This window comes from Gopherus evgoodei, unplaced genomic scaffold (genome assembly GCF_007399415.2).
Source record: "Gopherus evgoodei ecotype Sinaloan lineage unplaced genomic scaffold, rGopEvg1_v1.p scaffold_224_arrow_ctg1, whole genome shotgun sequence".
Lineage (NCBI taxonomy): Eukaryota > Metazoa > Chordata > Testudines > Testudinidae > Gopherus > Gopherus evgoodei.
In genome coordinates this window covers 27,819-42,309 of record NW_022059887.1, presented here as the reverse complement: position 1 = coordinate 42,309, position 14,491 = coordinate 27,819, and the positions used below count along the sequence as shown (strand labels likewise).

General features: G+C 61.0%; 1 pseudogene; it reads left to right on the top strand.

Annotated features, from left to right (window-relative positions):
* The first annotated feature begins 837 nt into the window (after positions 1 to 837).
* Positions 838 to 14,479, top strand: LOC115640167 (annotated as a pseudogene).
* The last annotated feature ends 12 nt before the right edge of the window (positions 14,480 to 14,491 follow it).

Below are 14,491 nucleotides of genomic sequence, written 5' to 3'. Positions count from 1 at the left end.
TCGACCCTATTAGACTGGGCAACATCTAGCTTAAGCAGTTTTTCTCACTCCACTGGCTATTGCAGTCCATAGTATACAGATTTCCTCCTTGAAATCTGGGCCAGTCCCCTCAGCTGGAGGCTTCAAAGTATCCTTGATGCCTGCAGTGTAGGTGGGTGAAGGAGAAAGGCCCAGTATGTCTGCTTTATACCTCTGTCTACTCTATCTGTCCATCCTGTCTGTTTTATACCCTCAGTCCATGTGCTCGGGGACCACAGGTCCAGGCATGTCTGGGGGGCACTGCTGAGTCTCCAGGCAAGGTTGAGCAATTCCCCTGGTGCGGCCTTGTGCAGGTGAATCATTGAATTGTAGCTCCCTTGCTGGACAATGGTTGTTGATGGGTTATTTGAAACCCTGCCCTGATGTTGGTTACTTTCCTTGCTGTTGCTTCTGGGAAGCTAATGTCTGGTTGATTCCCCAACTTACAGCATGTTTTAGTGACCACCATTCAATAAACTTCTCATAACTTCATATGCATTAATGATACACATATATGGATAGAGAAATGACTTTCAGCAGATCATAACCTTTCCCCTGCTACCTTACAAGGCATGCTTTGTACGATTATATGAAAATGAAGAATATGGGGGTTACAGGATGCTTCCCCAAGGTACAGAACAGCGGTTCTCAAACTTTTGTACTGGTGATCCCTTTCACATAGCAAGCGTCTGAGTGCGACACCCCCCCCTTATAAATTAAAAACACTTTTTATATATTTAACACCATTCTAAATGCTGGAAGCAAAGTGGAGTTTGGGGCGGAGGCTGACAGCTCGCGACCCCGCATGTAATAACCTCACACCCCCCTGAGGGGCTCTGATCCCCAGTTTGAGAACCCCTGCTATAGAATGTCACAGACCCCCACTCCTGACTCTGTTCTTCCTGAGTTGTCCCCTGCACTCGGTTGAACCCTGGGTTCAGTGGCTCCTCCTGTAAGATTTGGGGAGGGGTCTTTAGATCTGGACAGGCTTGTGCCCACCTGGAATTCAGTAAGGCACAGCTGGCATGCAGTTGTGCCAGCCTGGCCTGGTGTGCATATATGCTTATGCTGACAGTGCACGTGAGGGGCTGGACGCTGCTTGTGGGGCCATGTGTGTGAGACCGGAAGTGTGGTATGGACAGCTCCTGGCTCGCTCCAGATTCGCAGCCAGGGGCAGCTGAGATCTGAACCTGCCCCAGCAGGTCTGGCCCGACATCCAGCCCCAAACCTAGCTCCACATAACGCTTTATGCCTGGCCCCAGGTCCCTTATGGTGCTATCCTCACCTGAGAGCAGGACATGGTTACGGGCCCATTTCTGGCCCCCAGCATTCCTTCTAGGAGGTTGTGTAGTTGTAGCTGTAGCTGTTGTATTGCTGCTGCTGCCCCTGCTAACTGCCCCCTGCCTCCTCCAGGCCGTGAGCAGTGCACTTCTGTCTCTCCATTTCCTCTTTGTCCGAAGGAACCAGTCGGCCGAGCAGTGGCGCAGCGACCAGCTCCTGAGCCTGATCAGCAACTCGGCCACCATGCTGAGCCCGGCCAGATCGGATGTTGTGAATCTGGCCTTCTGGGTCCTGGGGGTGCAGAGCTCAAGGGGTGTTGCCCGCAAGACATTGTATGATGGCTCTGCCCGCAGCTGGCTCGCCCAGCTGAGGGGATCCCAGGGGGCTGGGACAGACCCCCACCCCTTGTCCAGCAGTGTAGGGACCAGTGTACGGACTCCCAGCATGCATGGCCGATCCCTCTCTGTGGGGAGCGAGGGCAGTTGCCATGCCAGGGTGCCTCTTGGTGCAGCCATTCACGTAGGACCCAGTGATCCCAAGTGCTTGGCCATGGGCACTGGGGGGCTGGGTCAACTCACAGGGCTAAGGGGGCAGTGAGGGTCAAGAGCCAGGACAGCGGCTCTGCCCGTGTCCGTTCCTACTGGCGAGTGGCTGGGAAGGGCCATGGAGAGCAACGCTGAGGAACGGCCCCTCTCTCCACAAATGGCCTATGAGCACCTGTAGCTGGAGGTTATCGAGCGCTGGATACTGAGTAAGTCACTCTGCACCTGGTGGGAAGGGCCCTTGGGGGGGGCCCATGCCCCACCTGGCATCCACCCATCCCCTGGCATCCACCCGTCCCCATACACACCCTTGACAGTACGAGGCCCCCAGTGTGGTGGGCAGCCAGTTGGCAGGGAAGGGTTAACACTCATCACATCACCTGCTTGGTCCTGGGGGATCAGGCAGGTCCCACCTCTCTGAAAGTTACAAGCACCAGAGACCAGAGAATGCCCAGCCCAGCCAGGAGCCCGGCCCCGGAGCCCTGCCCAGCCATGGCCATTACCTCACACTAGCAGCCCCAATCTGGGGCCTTGGTGTTGGGGATCGCTGCCCCTTTTGCCCCAGCAGCACCCGCGTCTGCTGACCTCTGGATACCTGGCAGTGCTTGCTCACCCCCTGGTGATGGGAGGGGACAGGATGGGGAGTTGGGGTTGGCGGGTCCTCTGTGCCCCTGACATCTCCCTCACTATGCCCCTTCCCCTCCTGTACCCTTGTGCCCTTCACCCCTGAAACCCGTGCCCTGCCACCTACTGTATCCCTGACATGCCGCACCCCAGGGTCCCTCGCCCCCTGCCCCCCACACCCAGTGCCCTCATCCTGCTTCCTCCCAGTGCCCTGCCATGCACCTACGACCCCATCCCCTGTGCCTCCTGACCCCTGCTACCCCAGCCCCTGTGCCCCTCACCCCTGCTGACTGCTCCCTGCGCCCTGATACCTACTGTATGCCTGCCATGCCCCACCCCAGGGCCCCTCGCTCCTGCCGCCCCAGCCCCTCTGCCCCTCACTCCTGCCACCTCGCCCGTGGTGCCCCTCGCTCCTGCCACCTCCTCTCCTGACCTGCCACGTTCTGCATCCCTGCCATGCCCATGTGCCCCTTGCCCCCTGCTGCCCCACCCCCTGTGTTCCTCACCTCCCTGCTGTGCCCCGACCCCTCTCCTCTGCCCCTCCCTGCAGTTGGCTTCCTCCTGTGCCATGGCTGCCTGAGTTCGAACCTGCAGTGCCTGGAGCTGTGGAAGCTGGGCCTGCAGGGCTCGCTCTACATCAGCCTCGTCCGCGACGACACCCTGCAGATCCACAGGGTCACCGAGGAGTTCTTCGGCCATCTGAAAGGGTAACAGGGCACTGGGGGGGGGCAGCAGGTGGGGAGTGCTGGCATGCATGGGAACTGGCATGGGCATGGAGAGTGGCTGCTGGGGCAAGGCAGGTTGGGGGTGGAAGGCAGGTGGTGGGGATGGGGGGCGTCTGGCAGGGAGACAGAGCGTAACTGCTTAGGGCAGGGCAGTGGCAGGGAGGCAGTGGGCAGCTGGTGTGGGTGGGTGGCTGGTGAAGGTTGGAGGGGGATCCCCACCAGACCCAGGGGAAGGGCAGGGAGCGCCCAAAGTGACTAGTACTGTGTCCCGGCTCCCAGGATCGGTCCCACACCCCAGCTTTGGGACAGGCCCTTGGAGGGACCCCTTTAATGTGCCAGACCCCAAGGTGGTCTCACTTCCTCCAGGGAAGCCATGGGGCCTCCCAGCCTCCTGAGACTGACGCTTGGGGCTCCAGCCCTCCTGCCCCACCCTGGGAGCTCTGCTCAGCAGCTCCCTGAGCCAGGCTCCTGGTGCCGCTGGGTCCCCTCGTCAGAGCCGCCCCTTCCCCATCTCCCCCAGCCCAGCTGTGTCCCCTGGAGCCCAGTACTGGAGTCCTCAGCAGAGCGACCCAAAGGGGAAAGCACAGGCTGACCTGGCCAGGCCGAGGCCCCAGGGAGCTCCTTTCTCAGACCTCGTGTCTCCCTCTCTGACTTCCTCCCTTCCTCAGCTCCCAGGGGCTGGGGGGTTCCTTCCAGTAGCCAACACTCAGTCACCCACCTCCCCCCGCCCAGGCCTGCTCTCCAGGGGAGCCTGCTCCTCCCACTTGGCTCTGGGCACAAGGTGTCACTGTCCTGGTGACTGGGCTTTCCATTGAGATGGGTCAGCCTCAGCCAGACTTTTAGTGACCTTCAGGGTCAGCTAGCCAGGCAACCCTCCCTCCCTGCCTCATCTCTTAGCCAGCCCCGAGTGCAAACTTAACCCTTGTCCCCTTCACAGGTAGCAATGCACAGTCTGGGGAAACTGAGGCACGTACAGGCATCAGAAATATTACAGAAAATACCCACTTTGTCACATGCAGCAAAGTCTATGCTGGAGTCTGGTGGGTTGGGGACGGGAGGGGGCTGAGCTGTGCTGGGGGCTGTGCCAGGGGCTCTGCTTCAGGGGGCTGCACTGAGGGTTGTGCTAAGGCTTTGCCGGGGCTCAGAGCTGGCTGGGGGCTGCCCTGGTGATCAGCACTCACTCTCGCCCCCTGTGCAGGTACGGGAAGTGGGTGACTGATGTCAAGGAGTGCAAGGAGCATGCTGTGACACACAGGTAAAGGGTGCCTGGGCCTTGAGCACCATCCACACCTGGGTCCTGGGTCATCCATGGGGACGGGGGTTAGTGCCTGTGGTGAGGAAGTCCCCTTGGCACTAGTCAGTGCCCATTGCAGTGTGGGCAGGGCAGGTGTCCAACACACCTCTGCTAACACACAGCACCTCGTGCTGCTCCAGTCCTGCCCCACTGCCCTCCCCATGTCCCCAGTCCCTCCACCCTTAGTCCCTGCTATCCCCACCCTGGGCACCTCCACCATCGCCCAAACCAGTGCCTCTAGTCCCGCTCTGCAGCCCCTGCTATCCCAGCCCTGGGCTTCCTTCCAGCTCTGACAGTGTCCCCAGTCTCCTCCCACGGCCCCTGCTATCCCAGCCCTGGGTTCCCCCCCCAGCTCTGACAATGCCCCCAGTCCTGCCCCACAGCCCCTGCTATCCCAGCCCTGGGCTCCCTCCCAGATCTGACAGTGCTCCTCAAGCCCGACCCATGGCCCTTGCTGTCCCAGCCCCACACTGGTTTCAGGGATGAGAGATATTTGCCCCTCATTACTCCCCTGATGCGGCTGTCCCACCCAACCACCCTGCATGGCCCTGTAGCTGCATCCATGATGGAGTGAGCAGCCTTGGACACCCTGGTGCTGGGCTGGGCTGTGGGGTGGGCATGGAACTGGGGTGGGGGTGGGCAGTGCAGTGTCCAGTGCAATCACCGGCCCCCGTTGCACAGTGGCCAGTTGCACCGGAACCGGCGGGCTTTCTTATGCAACGCAGTGCGGGAGCTGGAGGTTCTGCTGAGCCACCAGCCGGGGCTGCTGGGCCCTAAGGTGAGGGGTCAGGGCGGGCTGGAACTGGGAAGGGGAGTGAGCGTGTCTGTGTGCATGCGTGTGCATGCGTGTGAACATGTATGGTCCCTGTGGTGCCATGTGTTTTTATGTCCAGTGCCCCTCTGCCCCACATCCTGCCGGTCACACTGACAGGGAGTGCTCCGGTCTCTGCCCTGCAGTCCCAGGTCTGGGGGGACAAGGGGTCTCACCCGATGGTCAGACCGTGCAACGCTCCTCCGGTTCCAGCAGTTGCAGATGCTGGCCAATCTCCCCCTGTGAGGGGGATGCAGCACACAGCGTGCTCCCTCTCGTCTCTCGTTCAGTCCCAGTCAGTGTCTGAGCCTCAGGCCCTCGGCCGAGATGTCCCCTGGGCTTCCTCTGTCTTGGGTAGGCTCAAGGGTGCATCTTCCTTGGGCAGTGAGGCAATGGGCTCAGCCCCAGGCTGTCCCTTGTCACCGGTCCTGTGACAGGTTTCTCCCCCTTGGGTTCTGAGCCTAATAGCCCACGTGTCCACAGCTCAGACATAATTTCCTGTACCAAGGTCTGGCAATACCAGGACAATCAGTTCTTAGCTCTCGGCAGAGCCCCCCTCGTCCCTCTGCAGTGCCATAGGGAGGAAATGGTCAGACACAGACGTAATCTACCCGCCAGGGCACGTGTGGGCCTGCCTGTGTCGCAGGGCCATGCCATGAGGTTTGTTTCCTCTCCGTTGCCCCTGTGAAGTGATTCCCCCCATCCCAGCTAGCCCTGAATGACCCCATGCCCCTGGCTGCCCGTGAGGGGAGGTTATTTGGCTCTGATGGCCCCTCCCCTGTTTGCTGTCTGGTTTGTGGTGGTGCCTGTGAGCCCTGCCTGGAGCTGACCCCACCGATCTCCGCCCTGCCAGGCTCTCTGCGTCTTCGTGGTGCTCTCCTTGTGCCGCGACGAGGTGAACTGGCTGGTGTGTCACGCTGAGCATGTCACCAAGACCAAGACCCCTGAGGACTACGCTGACAGGTCAGGGCAGGGCCAGGCTTGCAGGAGGCGGGGTGGGACTGGGGGGATGGGACCTGGGGTGTCCTGGGCAAGGGGTGGTGGTCCAAGATGAAGTCTGGTTGTCAGGGAGTGGGGGGTGGGGCCAGGCTCTGGGGTGGTCTGGATCTTCTGGGTGGGCCAGACCCTGAGTGGGTCTGGTTCTGGGTGTGACAGGCTGTGGTGGGTCTGTCAGGGGCAGGCCAGTCCCTGGGTGGGTCTGGCTATTGGGACTGGAGGACCCTGAGGGTGCCTGGCTCTGCTTTGGGGAGGGACCGGCACTGGGGGGGGGGTCTGGCTCTGTGGGCGGGGTCAGGCACTGGGAGGGTCTGGTTCTGTGTGTGGGGGAATTAGTGGTGGCTGGCTCCATGTGTGGGGCTAAGCCCATTGTGGGGTCTGGCGCGGAGAGGGGGAGGCACTGGTCAGGTCTGGCTCTGGGGAGGGGAGGCAATGTGGGCAGGTGTCTGGCTCATGAGGGGGACAGGCCCATGGTGGGTCTGACTCTGTGCGGGGTAGGCACTGGGAGGACCTGGGTCTGGGATGGGGGGGGAATTGGTGGGGGCTGGCTCCGTGTGTGTGTTGGGGGGGTAGGCCCATTCTGGGTCCAGCGTGGATAGGGGGAAGTGCTGGGCAGGTCTGGCTCTGGGGAGGGGAGGCAGTGTAGCGGGGTGTCTGACTCTTGAGGGGGACAGGCCTATGGTGGGTCTGGCTCTGTGGGGAGTAGACACTTGTGGGGGGCCTGGTTCTTGAAGGGGACAGGCACTAGAGGGGGTCTGGCTGTTGTGGGGGGGGAGACAGACACTATTCACTGTAAGATATGGGAGGCTGTGTGGGTCCCATGCTGAGTGGGGTGCACTGGACCCATGGGACCCCTGAGCAGAGGAGAAGGTCGGGGTTTCTGCTCAGGGCCCCGCAGCATGGGGGCGTTGGTTTGGGGGTAGGAAATTGAACCAAGTGACATGGCATTAATTTGTGGCCCTGGTGACAATCCTGTGCCCAATTCAGCCAGAAGCGCGTGGCCCATACCCCAGCACAGGTATGCAAAGGGGGTGCGGCTGCTGCAAGGCCCAAGTGGCACCTGCTCTGGCTGGTGTGGCCTGACAGGTTGTGGGCCAAGAGAAAGCGAGGGGAGATGGGAAATGACCCCTGCGGGGAAGGGGAGACGCTGTGGATCCTGCCCTGGAGGTTGGGGAGTCGGCAGCCCCAGCACTGCAGGCCAGACTGCTGCCAGGAGAGCTAAAGCAGCTCCCTGTAGCATTGGAAAATACTCTGGTGAAACACTGCAGGTTCTCCGTGGATTATCTTCACAAAGAGCAGGTCAAAGGGCGACTGGATCACAGTCCCTAGTACCTGCCAACGGGGAAATCGAAAAGGGTGCATTTAGGTTCCGCAGTCTAGCAGACAAACATCTGACGTGCTCCAGCGGCTGGTCGCTGAAGACGGCCCGCGAGCTGATTTTCAGTGGCATTCAGGCTGCCCTGGCCACCAGTCTGGGGAGCTCTGCATTTTAATTTAATTTTAAATGAAGCTTTTTAATCATTTAAAAAACCTTATTTACTTGACATACAACAATAGTTTAGTTATATATTATAGACTTATAGAAAGAGACCTTCTAAAAATGTTAAAATGTATGACTGGCATGCCTCAACCCCATCAGTGCCTCAGTTTCCCCATCGCACCATTTGGTGCGGGAGAGGATCTACTGGCCTCGGAGCCGTGGTGTGAGGCCTGTTCACTGACTTTTCTGGGCAGGGGTCACTCTGGGAGCACTGGACAGTCAGATGGCGGGCAGGAAGAGTTGGTGCAGCTAGCCCAACAGTGTTGCTAAGGCCTGGCTTCTGTCCCTGTGCTTGGCCCATTCAGACCCACGCCCCCCAGAACCTGGCTCTGATCCAGGGTATGAGGGACTGAGATGCAGCTGCAGAGGGCACAGCAGCCAATGGAATCCAGGCCTCTGAGCAATGTGAAGGGGCTGGGGTGGTGCTGCTCACATGGAATCACATGCACGCGCACACAAACACAGAATCACAAACATACAAACATGGAAGCACATACACATGGAATCACGCTCATACACACAAACACGGAATCATACACACCTGGAATCACACACATACGCACAAATACAGAATCACATGCAAATACCTACATGGAAAAGCACATGCATGCACAGACAACATGGGATCACATGCACATGGACTTGCACATGCAGACAAACACAGAATCACATGAATACAGAATCACACACATACACACAAACATGGAATCACATGCACACACCTACATGGAGAGCTGTGTGCGCACACACAGACTCTTCCTGCTCCAGCTGTGCTGATGTGTCCTTCTACCGCAACAGTTTCTATGTCCGCACCTTCGAGAAGCTGTTTGCTCTGACCATGGAGGAGCCGGCCATGCTGCGCTTCACCATCGTCTTCCCGCTCGTCTGCAGCCACTTTGCCCACGGCACCCACCCCATGTGTCCAGAGGAGGTGCGTAGCTGGGGGGTAATGCATGAGGAGGGGCACTGCCTGGAGAGAGCCTGGGGAGCATGCATGGTGATGCATCAGGGAGGTATGGGGGACATGCATGGGGATTTAGGGGGGACATGGGGACACGGGTGGCAATATAAAGGGGAAGAACCCCCCTGTGGGAGGGCCGGGGGGCATGCATGGTGATCCATGTGGGGAGAACTCGGGGGGGAGGGGTGGGCAGGCATGCATGGAGATGTGTGGGTGAGGAGGAGACGGGGCACACAGGACAATGTATGGGGGGGCAGGGTTGCCTCCCCCATGGGGTAAGAAGCTCAGTGGCTGGCATTTGGGATCTGTGGCTGGAAGGTGCCAGGTGGGGGAGCAGAGCCGTGAGCCGTCCCTGGCCTCTCTCCGCAGTATCCCCACCTGAAAAGCTGCAGCCTGGGTCTATGCAACAGCTTCCTGGAAGAGATCGCCAAGCAGGCTGCCAACTGCATCATGGAGCATGTGCCGAGCAGCGCAAACTCAGTGAGCAGGTGAGGGGTGTGGCATGGTGCTGGAGGGTGTTGGGGGATCTGCCAGCCTGGGGACCCCTCTGTGAGCAGGTGAGGGACATGGGCATGGGCATGGGGCTGGGTGGTACCGGGGGAGCTGCCAGACTGGGGGCACATCAGTGAGCAAGGGGGTTATTGGGCGTGGCATGGCACTGGGTTGGTTTGCTTCCAGCCGGGGGTTTGGTGGGCAGGTGAGGGGCACAGGGTGTGGCATGGTCCTGGGTGGGGTACCTTGTTGAGGTGCCAGCTGAGTGCACAGCAGCAGTTGCATGTACTAGGATTGCTCACCATCTGGGCGCGCTGACTGAGGGCTGTGGCCGGCCCTCCACAGGCTGCTCTCTAGGCTGGCAAAGCCCTTCGGGGCTGTTTGGTGTTGGGGGCTATGGAGATGGCCGTGGTTGGAGTCATGTAGCCTTGCCAGGGAACAAATGGCCAGTGACTGCTGCTTGCTGAGCCCTGGCGGCGGTGGGGGTGGGCATCAGTGTGGCCAGTGGCTCTGTGGCAAGAGAAGCCAGATGCCAGGCAGGTGAGATGTGTCCTGCACCAGGATTGGGGTGTGCGGGGAGGGGACCCTATGTGCGTCTGGGGGGCTGCCAAATCCTGGCCCTCCAAGCTCCCAGCCCCTCCCTCGCTCAGAGCCCCTGTCTCTATCTCCTGGGAAGCTACTGCCCAAACACTGCACCTCCACCATCAGCAAGGCCCAGAACAAGAAGGCCCAGAAGCAGCCCCGCAACAAGGGGGAGCCGGAGCGGGACAAGACAGGGGCTGAGAGCCAGAGGGAGGACCGGATCATGGTGAGCAAGTAAGCCCACCGCATGGGGGTCTCCCAAGGGGCATTAGAGCTGCTCTGCCATCCCTTGGGGGTGGGGGTTCTCCCCATTCAGAGGACTCCTCCTCCTGTGTTTCAGATGGCTGAGGTAACCGGGCAGTGGGGGAACAGCTTCTGGGTCCCCAGAATGGCCGATGGCTCAGATCTGGGAAGCGATACTGGCACCTGGCCCTTCATAAGCACTCCCATCCTCAGAGCTGCCCCGTTGCTCCTCAGAGCGGAGGTGGGGTGAACCCAGGCATCTGGGCTGCCTGTTGCCCCTCGGGGTGGAGGTGGTGGTGAAACCAGGCATCCGGGCTGCCCACTGCCCCTTGGAGTGGAGGTAGGGAGAACCCAGGCATCCGGGCTGTCCATTGCCCCTTGGAGCGGAGGTAGGGTGAACCCAGGCATCCGGGCTGCCCACTGCCCCTTGGAGCGGAGGTGGTGTGAACGCAGGCATCTGGGTTGCCTGTCAGCCCTCGGAGCAGAGGTCGAGTGAACCCAGGCATCTGAGCTGCCTGTTACTCCTTGGAGCGGAGGGGGTGGTAAACCCAAGCCTTCGGCCTGCCTGTTGCCCCTCAGAGTGGAGGGGGTGGTGAACCCAGGCGTCCGGGCTGCCCATCGCCCCTCGGAGCAGAGGTGGGGTGAACCCAGGCATCTGTGCTGCCCACTTTCCCATTCATTTGAATGATCCCATCACATTTGGGGTCTGGGAGCTAGTGTACGTTGGGCTGACAGGTGTGGGGGAGGGGCCCGGGCTCCAGAGCCATTTGCGGCGAGCGGTGACCGTGCCGGCGTCTCTGCCCCCAGCATGGACAAGCTGCACCAGGTGCTGAGTGAGCTCTCCCTGAGCATCAACCACGTCCCCAGCTTCACCGTGTTCGAGCGCATGGTCACACCGGCCGAATATCTCAGAAGCCACCTGGAAACACGGCTCAACAGGTCCGTAGGCCCCGTGGCTGGCTGGGTGCGGCGGGTCCCTGCACATGGCCCGTGGACCTCGGGCAGGCGGGGATGGGAGCGTGGCAGGTCCCTGACTATGGCCCATGGGCTGGGAGGAGGACACGTTGCGTTCCTGCCCACAACCCTTGGGCGGGTGGGAATGGCAGAGTGGTGAGTCTCTGCCCATGGCCCTCGAGCAGGTGGGGAGGGGGGCACAGCGTGTCCCTGTCCATGGCCCTCAGGTGGGCGGGTGGGGAGGGGGATGCGGCGTGTCCCTGTCCATGGCCCTCGGGCGGGTGAGGAGAGGGGCACAGCGTGTCCCTGTCCATGGCCCTCAGGCGGGAGGGCGGGGAGGGGGGCACAGCGTGTCCCTGTCCATGGCTCTCAGGTGGGCGGGTGGGGAGGGGGCACAGCGTGTCCATGGCTCTCAGGTGGGCGGGTGGGGAGGGGGGCACAGCGTGTCCCTGTCCATGGCCCTCAGGTGGGCGGGTGGGGAGGGGGGCACAGTGTGTCCCTGTCCATGGCCCTTGGGCGGGGAGGTGAACGTGGAGTGTCCCTGTCCATGGCCCTCGGGCTGGGAGACTGAGTTGGCTATTGGTGCTGTTACATCCACAAGCCCCAGCCAACTTCTGAGCTGAGTTGTGCTGGGAAATGCCCATTTGCAGGGAACATGGGAGTGGGGCTGGGTGCTTTCAGTGGGAAGGTTGTGGGCTCAGCAGATCCACTCGGAGGTCTGTGTGGGGCCCCCTCTGAGCCCCCCATCCCCTTACAGATCTTTCGTGTGGATGGCCAGCTACAACCAGGCTACGCAGGAGATTGCGCGGCCCTCTGAGGTGCTGGCTGGCTTGCGCTCCTACCTCGCCTTCATCCAGTTGCTGAGGCAGTTCACGTGCGTGGACTACAGCTGCATCATCCGCAATGTCCTGCTTCAGCAGACACAACCCCTGGACTCAAGCAGGGAGCAGACCCTCACCACCATCTACACCAACTGGTGGGTGCCTGGGATGGTGGCAGCCTGGCCTGGGCCACCGGACAGGAGAGAGCCCTGGGTATCCCTTAGCCATGGGGCAGGAGAGCCTGGGAGATGCCTGGAGGGATGGGGGAAGTGGGAAAATCTGACCTATGAGGAAAGGTTGAAAGTCTTGGGCATGTCAAGTGTAGAACAGAGAAGGCCACGGCAGGATTTGACACCAGTCTTCAGCTACGGTCAGGGCTGTTCCGAAGAAGGCCAAGGCCCAGTTGTTCTCCATGTGCATTGTTGGGACACGAAGGAATCTGCTGTTTGCAGCCAGGGAGATCTCGGTTAGATAGTAGGAAAAGCTTCCTGGGGTCGCTGGGCTCTGGAGCAGGCTCCGAGGGGGTTGTGGAATCCCCATCACTGGAGGTTTGTGGGAACTGGTTGGACAAATCCCTGTCAGGGATGGTCCAGATGTCCTGCCTCTGTGCCTGGCCTCTTGTGGTCCCTTCCAGCCCCATATTTCTGTGGTTCTGTGCACCTGGGGGGATTTCATGGGGCTGGAAAGCCGGCGCTCAGAGAGCGACAGGTGGCCCTGCCCAGCATGGGGACAGCAATGGGAGAAGCAGTCAGGCCCCTTGATCTTGTACTTTCTGGGCAAATAGGGCTGGGGAGAAGAAGGAACAAAAACCTACTTCTAAAGCCAACAAGGGGGCAGGCTGCCCATGTGAGAGCTTGCCTTAGCCAGCGCCCCTCAATCCTGACCCACAGCCCTCTGCTATCTCAGTCCTGGGCTCCCCACACAGCTCTGCCAGTGCCCCTCAAGCCTGACCCACAGCCCTCTGCTATCTCAGCCCTGGGCTCCCATCCCCCCAGTTCTGTCAGTGCCCCTCAATCCCAACCTGCAGCCCCTGCTAGCCCAACCCTGGGCTTCCCACAGCTCTGCCCGGGCCCCTGAATCCCGGCCCGCAGCCCTCTGCTATCCTAGCTGTAGGCTCTCCCCAGCTCTGCCAGTTCCCCTCAATCCTGACCCACAGCCCTCTGCTGTCCCAGCCCTGGGCTCCCTCACAGCTCTGCCAGTGCCCCACAGTCCTGACCCACAGCCCCTGCTAGCCCAGCCCTGAGCTCCCCGCAGCTCTGTCAGTGTCCCTCACTCCCGACCTGCAGCCCCTGCTAGCCCAGCTCTGGGCTTCTCCTTAGCTCTGCCAGTGCCCCTCAGTCCTGAGCTGCAGCCCTCTGCTATCCCAGCCCTGGGCTCTGCCTGGCTCTGCCAGTGCCCCTCATTCCCGACCCGCAGCCCCTGCTAGCCCAGCTCTGAGCTCCCCACACAGCTCTGCTAGTGCCCCTCAATCCCATCCCGTGCTCACACACCGGTACAAGGGCGTTCGGGCTCTGGCAGAGCAGACTCTGAGCAGGCTGGGAGAACAGTGCTGGGCCTGGCTGTCCGGTGTAAGTGGAGGCTTTTTGGCTCCATGCAGGTACCTGGAGGCGCTGCTGCAGCAGGCCAGCACTGGGGCCATTGTGCTATCCAGGGCCGGCTCCAGACACCAGCCCATCAAGCACGTGCTTGGGGCAGTACCTCGGGACCAGGCAGCCCTCGGGGTTTGGTTTGGGGTTTTTTTGGTTCGGCTGTGCGGCACTGGGGGGGGCGGGGACTTGGGTGATGCTCGGGGGCGGGGCGAGGCGGCGCTATTTGTTTTCGCTTGTGGGGGTCAGAAATATTAGATGCGGATCTGGTTGAGGTGAGGGGCACTGGCAGAGCTGGGGGCTCGGGAGGGGAGCTGAGGGTTGGGGTGAGGGGCACTGGCAGAGCTGGGGGCTCGGGAGGGGGGCTGAGGGTTGTGGTGAGGGGCACTGGCAGAGCTGGGGGCTCAGGAGCGGGGCTGAGGGTTGGGGTGACGGGCACTGGCAGAGCTGGGGGCTCAGGAGGGGGGCTCAGGGTTGGGGTGATGGGTGCTAGTTCCCAGGCATAGGCCCAGGGATACATTGTAGCCCATTTGTTTTGCAGCCCTCTCTCCTGTGTGTCCTCGCGATTCACCCCCGACCCCGTCTCTCCCCCAGCTGCTGACGATGTGGTGAAAAGAATGACCATCATCGGGGGGATCCTGAGCTTCCGCTCCATGGCACAGAGTGGGCTGCTGAGGTGGGAGCTGGCCATTGGGGGTGAGGGGAGTGGAGCTGAGCGAGTCCTAGGCCAGCATGTCTGTGGGGGGGTGATTCAAGGCCAGGGTGGAGAAGCTGGCTGCCCCCACTGTGCACCAGCCTGGGAAGCAGCATTGGAGCTGTGTGGGGCAGGCCTTTCACACTCTTCCTGGAGCATTATGGGGCTGTGATGGAGGGGTGTCACTGACCCCCCCATGTATGCTGAGGACGTGGCTGGGCAGGCGTGGTGAGTGTCCCACATCCCTCCGGGAAACACGCAGACTCACCCTTGTGGCGCCTCCTGCTGCTTGTCCTCAGGAGTTCAGTCCGCTAAAGGCCGATATCA